Source organism: Cupressus sempervirens, chromosome 4 (genome assembly GCF_028749045.1).
Source record: "Cupressus sempervirens isolate cs-2001-9-10 chromosome 4, ASM2874904v1, whole genome shotgun sequence".
Lineage (NCBI taxonomy): Eukaryota > Viridiplantae > Streptophyta > Pinopsida > Cupressales > Cupressaceae > Cupressus > Cupressus sempervirens.
The window spans coordinates 417,792,686-417,800,524 of record NC_143121.1 but is presented as its reverse complement, the minus strand read 5'-3'; the positions used below and the strand labels follow the sequence as shown (position 1 = coordinate 417,800,524).

General features: G+C 32.0%; 1 pseudogene; it reads left to right on the top strand.

Annotated features, from left to right (window-relative positions):
• Positions 1-306: 306 nt before the first annotated feature.
• Positions 307-478, top strand: LOC149561821 (small ribosomal subunit protein uS14 pseudogene; annotated as a pseudogene).
• The last annotated feature ends 7,361 nt before the right edge of the window (positions 479-7,839 follow it).

Here is a 7,839-nt window from a genome sequence, read left to right as displayed (position 1 = left end):
TTAATCATAAAAAAAAAAATTCTAACATCTAATTCTAACACTAACTAAAGTTAATCTAGCTTTATTTATAAACTAAAAACTAATTAAATTCTAAATACTAACATATTTAAATGACACTTATTAACTTAGACTACCTCTAATAACTAACTTACTAACCTAACCCTAAACTTAACTGCCCCCTAACACCGTACTCCTTACCACCAAACAAACCCTAGCCAAAGAAAGGAGTCAAGCTCTCATCTAAGTTGTAGGGTTTCAGGTAGATCTATGCAAGGGTGAACCTTAGCCGATTAAGTTGAGTTGAAGATGGGTCACATTGTAGTATGGAATTCTTATTGCAAGACTTATGGTTCATGCTCACGGGCCTATCATGTGTGTGGAAATCCACATGCCATTATCTGCAAATATGGTCTTTATGTGTTGTTGTTAGTGCTCTCACAGTTATGCCAAAGACATTAGCTTTGTTAAATATCGTTAAGATGTCATGAAAAGACTTAAGCTAATTAATATTTGCAGTAAACATGACATCATCGACGGAGATGACTCAATTGAGTTTGGGGTTTTGTGAAAGTCCTCTTTTCAATTAATATTTCTTGTTTTTAAATCTAATGATATTCATGTGTTGAACATAATTCAATAAAAAAACTCTCTAACTTCCTAAATTATTTTCTACTCCTAATCGCATTCCCCCCCAACCACCACCTACTCACCTTACCACACCTTCTAGGTAGCCACGTGGCCCAAGTGGCTTGGATGCTTCCCTATGGTGCAGACCTGGTCCTCCCCACGAGGATGTACACCAACATGGAGAAAGGCGCTAGTGGAAAAGGAGTCAAACAATGCCTCCCATAGCCAATCGAATGTGTTACCCCCTCCCCTCTATTTAATAAGTTGCCCACCTCCAAAGAAGTGCTTTCCAATCCTTGGCATGCTACCCAAGCCATTTAAGGCACCTGCTAGACAAAATTCACATGGAGGTATGCTCCAACAAGGAGCCAATGGGAGAAGGGTGGAAAAGACTAGTGGAAACTAGCTGTATAGAAATTGATTTGTTGGACTTTGTCTACACTCGAGCTTTGACAGATTCTTCTACACCAATTAACGTTAATGGTGTTAAATCAATCACATGGCATACATTTTGAATCAAATTCACTATTCTACATATTATGATTGTCTCTAAAAAAATTAATGTTTTTACTGCTCTCTTGGTATAAGACTTCAAATTTTAGATTGGACCTTTGCCAATGTTAATGTTATATTTGCTTTCCACATTGCCCTAGTATTTAACACGGTCAAGCATTAAATGTAATGTACTTGGTCAAAAAGGCCTGCACTTGGAAGGGTAAGGAAGAAAAAGGTAAGGTAAGGAATAAAGAGTTTTAAAAAAATAAACCAAATCTACTCCCTTCAAATTGTCCCTTCATTCCACCTACCATGTCAGTTATGAGGCAGGTGATCCCAAGGATATTTGCTGGTAAAAAAATTGCATGGAGTGGGGGATATTTAGATTGAAGTCCCTAGTCAAGTTAGATATGGGCAAGTTTATCTTTGCATTAAATATAAAGACTTCAGTTTTAAACTTCACTCTCCCATGGTTTTCAAAACTGACGCCTATGGTATAAGAAAGGATAGTAATGAATAGATTTTTCCATGTGTTGGGGACTTAGCACGAGGGGTAGTTGAAAACTTAGGATAAAAAGTGGGGTAAAAAGTTAAGATAAAGTTTAGTGGGTAGGATAGATATTTAGCCTAAGATATTATTATTATTATTTATTTATTTTAATTTTAAAATTAAATAAGGTATCAACAGAGAATATTCTCTATTATCACAAAGGGAATAATTCATTTTTCCCATACAAAATCCAGAACTATTTATCTCAAAGGATGAACAAACTTTCTCAAGCCCCCTTTTTTTTTTCTAAGTGTTATTTTTTCCTAAGTGGTGTAAATTTGTCAAAGGGGGATTTTTATTTTTTTGTGTGCTTTATTTTTCTCTAAATATTGGATTGGTACCATCATAACTATTTGACCAAGGGGAACGTTATTATATATTTGTTTTATTTTCTTGTTAGATTAAAACATAGGATTAAAATGTATTGTTGGTACAATAATGTAGAATTGATTCCCCATTCAATCAAATACGAAAATGAAAAAGCAGGTTTAATTCATATAGTTTTATACATCCACACTTTACATGGACCCATTATTTCCCAAGTGTTACGAAACTGGGCTCTGATACCAAAATGTCATGCCCAGAATACAGGGCAAAAACACACCAACAAATTTTTTTTTATCTTTCTTTTAAAGTGATAATAGGATTAAAAGTAATACATAAGTATTCGAATAGAATTACTTAGCTTCCTCATACTCAAGTATAATTACAAAATTTGAGTACAAATCAAATGTGAATTTTCTTATCCTATTTTAAACTTAAATTGTGTAACTTAATATATATTACCATATTATCTAATTAACTTTAATCAAATGAATACGATTTTGAAACATAAGAATACCACAGAAAGGTGAAACATCATTTTATCCTCTCTCTTTTTGATACACACATACATATAAATGAATTACAAGAAGAGAATCGTATGGAAGAATCATACTCCATTTCTCATTTTTATTTTTAATTCAATCATCTAATTCAAGGACTCTCTCAAGAAAGAACCAGGGAAGAAAACCCGAGATCGTAGTCGTATCCACAATAAATTTAACAATCACATTTTTACAATGGAATCATTATCTTGAGGAGAAATCTCTCAATGTTTAAATTTAAATACAACTCTAAATATTTTTCTTGGTTCCACAATAGGGAAACTATTATGATATTTGCAACACATCATGGTAATCATGGAGAGGACAAAATTGACTAGGTGACAAACAATTTTAACATGAAGACACAATTAATCATTTACTCCCATCCAAGTTTGCACAATAGGTTCTTCATTAAACTAGACTAGGGAGAAGGTGGATTTTTTTCCAATAGGAGACATCAGCCACAACACCATAACATATGCCCTTTCGTGGCTAAAATCTCAAGAACTTTCATTCTTCCACAGATGCCTTTTCAAGGCTGATATCATAAGGACTTTTGTTCTTTCACTTCTCAAATTTCAAAATTCAAAATATGATTTGTGCTGATGAGTAGGGGCCCATAACATCCTACTCTATTTCCCTCTTCTGATCCTAAGAAGAGACTCTACACTATTCAAGTCCAACTAAAGACCTCCTCCCATGCATGGCCACTTCTGCCATATCCGAGGGTGAGTAATGCCAATGCATCCATACAATCCCTTTGAAAAACAAAGCAAACTACAAAGGAAGACATTTAAGAAAACCTATTTCAATCCCTCCCAACATGTTCAACACACACACACGAACATACAAATGCAACCTCAATAGCTTAAGCATGAACAAAACTATAGTGCCTACCCCTAGTCTACATTTTTCTAGTTACATTCCTGATATCATTGCCAAACTATTTTAGGCCAATTTATGTTTGATGATTAGTATTATTATTTTAGAGATTATCAGATGTTGTTTTACACTCAGTTTATTATATGATGAGATTACTTGGTACTCTATATTTCATGCATGTATGATGATTATTCAATGTTTTCAGTTATCGATGATGATTAGTTAGATGGTTTATTATTCCATGTGCTTTCTTATGGATACTTACCCCATACTGCATGTGTATGGTGTGCATATTTTATTTATTTATGTATGGTGTTTCTGATGTGGTTAAGGAAGGGAGTCGTAGTCACCTGCTAGTCGGGATCTACATGATGCACCACTTCCTGCCATTGTCTGTTTAGCTTAGAATATTGTGTTTGTACATGCGTGGATTTTATGCAGGTTACAGGTACCAGGTATCGACTTCCCTGAATTGCCAGGATGAGCGTACCCTATCGCATTGTCTCAATGGTAAGAGAGGGGAGATAAACTCTTAAGTCCAATTCCTAAATCCTTTAGCCAATTGTCCTAATTGATAATTAGGACAAGTATCTGAGTTAAGTACCCTCCGAATGCATCAAATGATGTAATTCCGTGATTATAACCCTTTTTGTTTTCATTTAGTATGTGTTTTTCTATGAAGGGGTTTCGTATGTTGTTATATGAGTCCTTGATGTGTTTTCTATTAATTAAGTCTAATTAAAAAGATTAATTAATGATTTAATTTAATGGAGAATTAATATGATATCTTTAATATTTAATTAATTGAGAAATTAATTAAATAAAAGAATTAAATTTGGAGATAAAAGTTCAAAGATAAATTTAGAACATGATAATATGTATTTAATTTAATAATAATATATTTGGAGTTCATTTTTAAATAAATGCTAAATATTATTGTTATTTAAATTAATTAAATATGTTATCAATTAAGTTTCTAAAATAAATTTAAAAGTTGAAAGATATTAAATTATTAAGGATTCTAGATCGCATGATCTAAGCATGAGTTTAAATATGAGAAATAAATTAAAAGATTAAATAATAGAAAATAATAATGTTATTTTAATTTCGTAAAGTGCACATGAGATTAAAGTAATAAATTAATTTAAAATAGAAGTCAAGTGGAATATTAAGTAAAGTTATTTAATAATTCAACTTAATGTGCATAAAAAGATGAATGCAAAATAAAAGAAAAGATAATAAAAGTTAATCGGGAGTTAACTCTGTTGTGCAAAGAGTCTTCTCGGGTGAACGCACAATTAGTGCCCCGATTTGAGGAGAAAACTTCTTATCACAACTTTGGGGGTTCATTTTTGGGAGACACAAATTTGGACGGGAATTTTTGGGAGACACGAATTTGGACAAGAATTTTTGGGAGACAACTTTTGGAAGCGAATTTCAAAAGGCTAATACCAAGAAAGATTTCCAAAGGAAAGTTATTGAAGGGGAGCGAATTCTCTCATAGTTTTTCAAGGGTTTCGTATTAGCATCAGGATCAGGTAGGGTCTTTTGTTTTGATTGTTAATTATTTACACAATTTTCTTATTTCCTGTCTTCTTCGTGTCTATGGATTGTAGACCTGAATTCTCTATGATGAATGTTTAAAAATTTACAATATTGGAATTTATCAGATGCTTGTCAATTAACTTCTGTATACATAGGATTTAAATGGGAAGGGTTGAATCTAAGACTGAAATTCTAAATTAGAAGTTCGGATGGTTGACTATATTTTCTCTATCAATATAAGGAAGGAAACAATTTTTCAATATATTTATATATATTAAAAGGAATTATTTTAACATATTTATAAATTTACATATATTTAACAGATTTGAATATCAATAAAATTTTATTATAAAAATTGTATTTTTTTTTAAAAAAAAATTTTAAAAAATAAATAAATATATATATATATATATATATGTAAATTTTACTTAACAAATCTATTTATATAACAAAGTCTTATATAAATAAAATAGTTTTAAAAAAAATAAAAATAAAAACAAAGAATTGGGGAGGGGTGGCTTAACCACCCCCTGCCCCCTTAGTAATATGCAGCAGGCGACTGTTGTATGCAGTCGTACCTGCTTACGCAGGACGACTGCAACAGTAGTCCTGCCCTGCGCATACGGCAGACAACGATTGATAATCGCTTTAAGCATGTTTTAATAAAATAGCTTGTATGCCATTCAAAATTTGGGTTTTGGTTATGTGGATAATTTTAATATTATAAATTATAATTAATTTTAATAATTTTTAATTAAATTAAATTTATGATATTATTTATTATTAATTTCATTATTAAATTTCATTAATATTTTATAATTTGTTATATTAATAATAAATGTAATATATTTAAATCAAATATTGATTAATTTAATTAATTATGATTTAAATAATATTTAATTAAGAATAGAAGTTATTATCATTGAGGACTTATTTATTGATCTTAATAAAATCATAATTATTTTATTTAAAACATTAATAGATATTATTTGAAGATTCGATTGAGATTATCTTTATTCAATAATCAATTATTATTATTATAATAATTTAATAAATGATTATTAATACTTTTAAGTTAGGACGCAATTTCTTTTATTATAAGAACAAGATAGGGTTAATTAAACGGGACAACTGAGGAACTCATAGTAACACTGGCAAACTTAAACTTTATTGTTCTTCTCAAATTTGTATTTTCAAATCAAATCCAAACTGTGAGACTATGATGTTTTCTATGTGTTCTCTATGTTTTGGGGTTGGTTAGATGTTGACCAGTTTAGGTTGTTACCAGAGGCTCAGGGGTTTGTGAATGTGAGGTTATGATGATTTGTTCTCGATCTTTTCAAACCAACCAAGGTAATGTGATAGTATGCTCTATGATGGATGTATTTATTGTTTGTTATTGCTTTCCAGTTTCCTTGTGCGAAGTTGAGGTGTATGTATTTGAGATACCTAACTTAACCATTTTTGAGTCCCGATTAGTTATATTTGATAACCATTTTTGAGTCTCGATCAGTTATACTTGTATTACCTTCTGGTTGCTTTGAGAGGACTGAAGTGTTCGTTTAGATCTTGATGATGTCATGTTGTGACATGTTTTGACTTGACCATTTTGGAGTCTTCGATCAGTATTGTAATTTACTATTGGGACACTTTCTGGTTGCTCATTGGAGAACCATTGGATTTTGTGATTTATCATTGATGTCTTCAGTTGCTGATAGAGAACTGTTGTGATCATATGATTATTATTTGATGCTTATCTGTTGCTCATGAAGAACTGATGTAATTTTTGTGGCTTATCTTTTATGATGTTTTTCAGTTGCTTGTATAGGATTGAGGTGATTTTATTATGATTCTTTGATTTGTGATTTCATGAGCCTAGGGTAGGTTATCTATGTGTAGAGTCGAGAAGTGGCTTGCAATGGGGGTCAGGGCCCTAAGAGGCTGCCTGAAAAAATCCATTGTAAGTCATTTTAATAAGTGAAAACATTTACACTAAATGAGAGAAAATGAACCTAACAAGATAATTGTATGTTCTCTCCCATACCTTGAGTGCTAGTACAGACTAGGATGGGGTAGAGAGAACGCTTGGTTACGACCTTGCATTCTGTAGTATGCCTCGTCATTATGAGAGGATACTAGTGGCTGCAGGGATCACTAGAGACCCAGGATTCCTAAGGGATTTCTTGGGTAACTTCTAGGTGACTTTTGCGATGACACTTTCCCGCTTGCATCGTGGTGCCTCTGGGTTTAGATGTCGATCTTTTTAGGAACCCTTGAGTTAGCATACTTATAGGATTTCCTAGACTTAGAGAGTATTTATGATTATAGGTTTTGTTATTCTATTTGGGACTTGAGACTATCTCCTCAGCATGGTGGGAGTGGACCATTTAGGTTCCACGCGGTCGGGTGGTAGTGCTTTTTACTCTTACCATTGAGATCCGTTCTGTGGTCACCGTGAGTAGAGTTTTCTTGGTTGGCATTTACCTTCACTATGTTCTTGTATTATTATGATGGATGGTTAAATTTTATGATAGATGTTTTATCATTATGGATGTATGGATGTATCATGTATGGTGAATAGTTTCATATATTTTTACTGTACTTTGTATCATGGATTCGTGGAGGTTCATGCATTTCTATTTTTACATATGTATATTCTTTTAAGCCTTTCATACCTTGTGACTTGTACAGTGGATGATTGAGCATTCCGAATTAATTTGCCAAGAGGCATTCGGAACAAATGTATATTATGGACATGGGACTTTCTGATTATTCTTTCATATGTATGTGATAGTTGTTTGACTTAGAATTAATTAAATTTAAACGTGACTCAATGTCTTGGGATCCTTAAGAAATGTAACTTGCGATGTATGT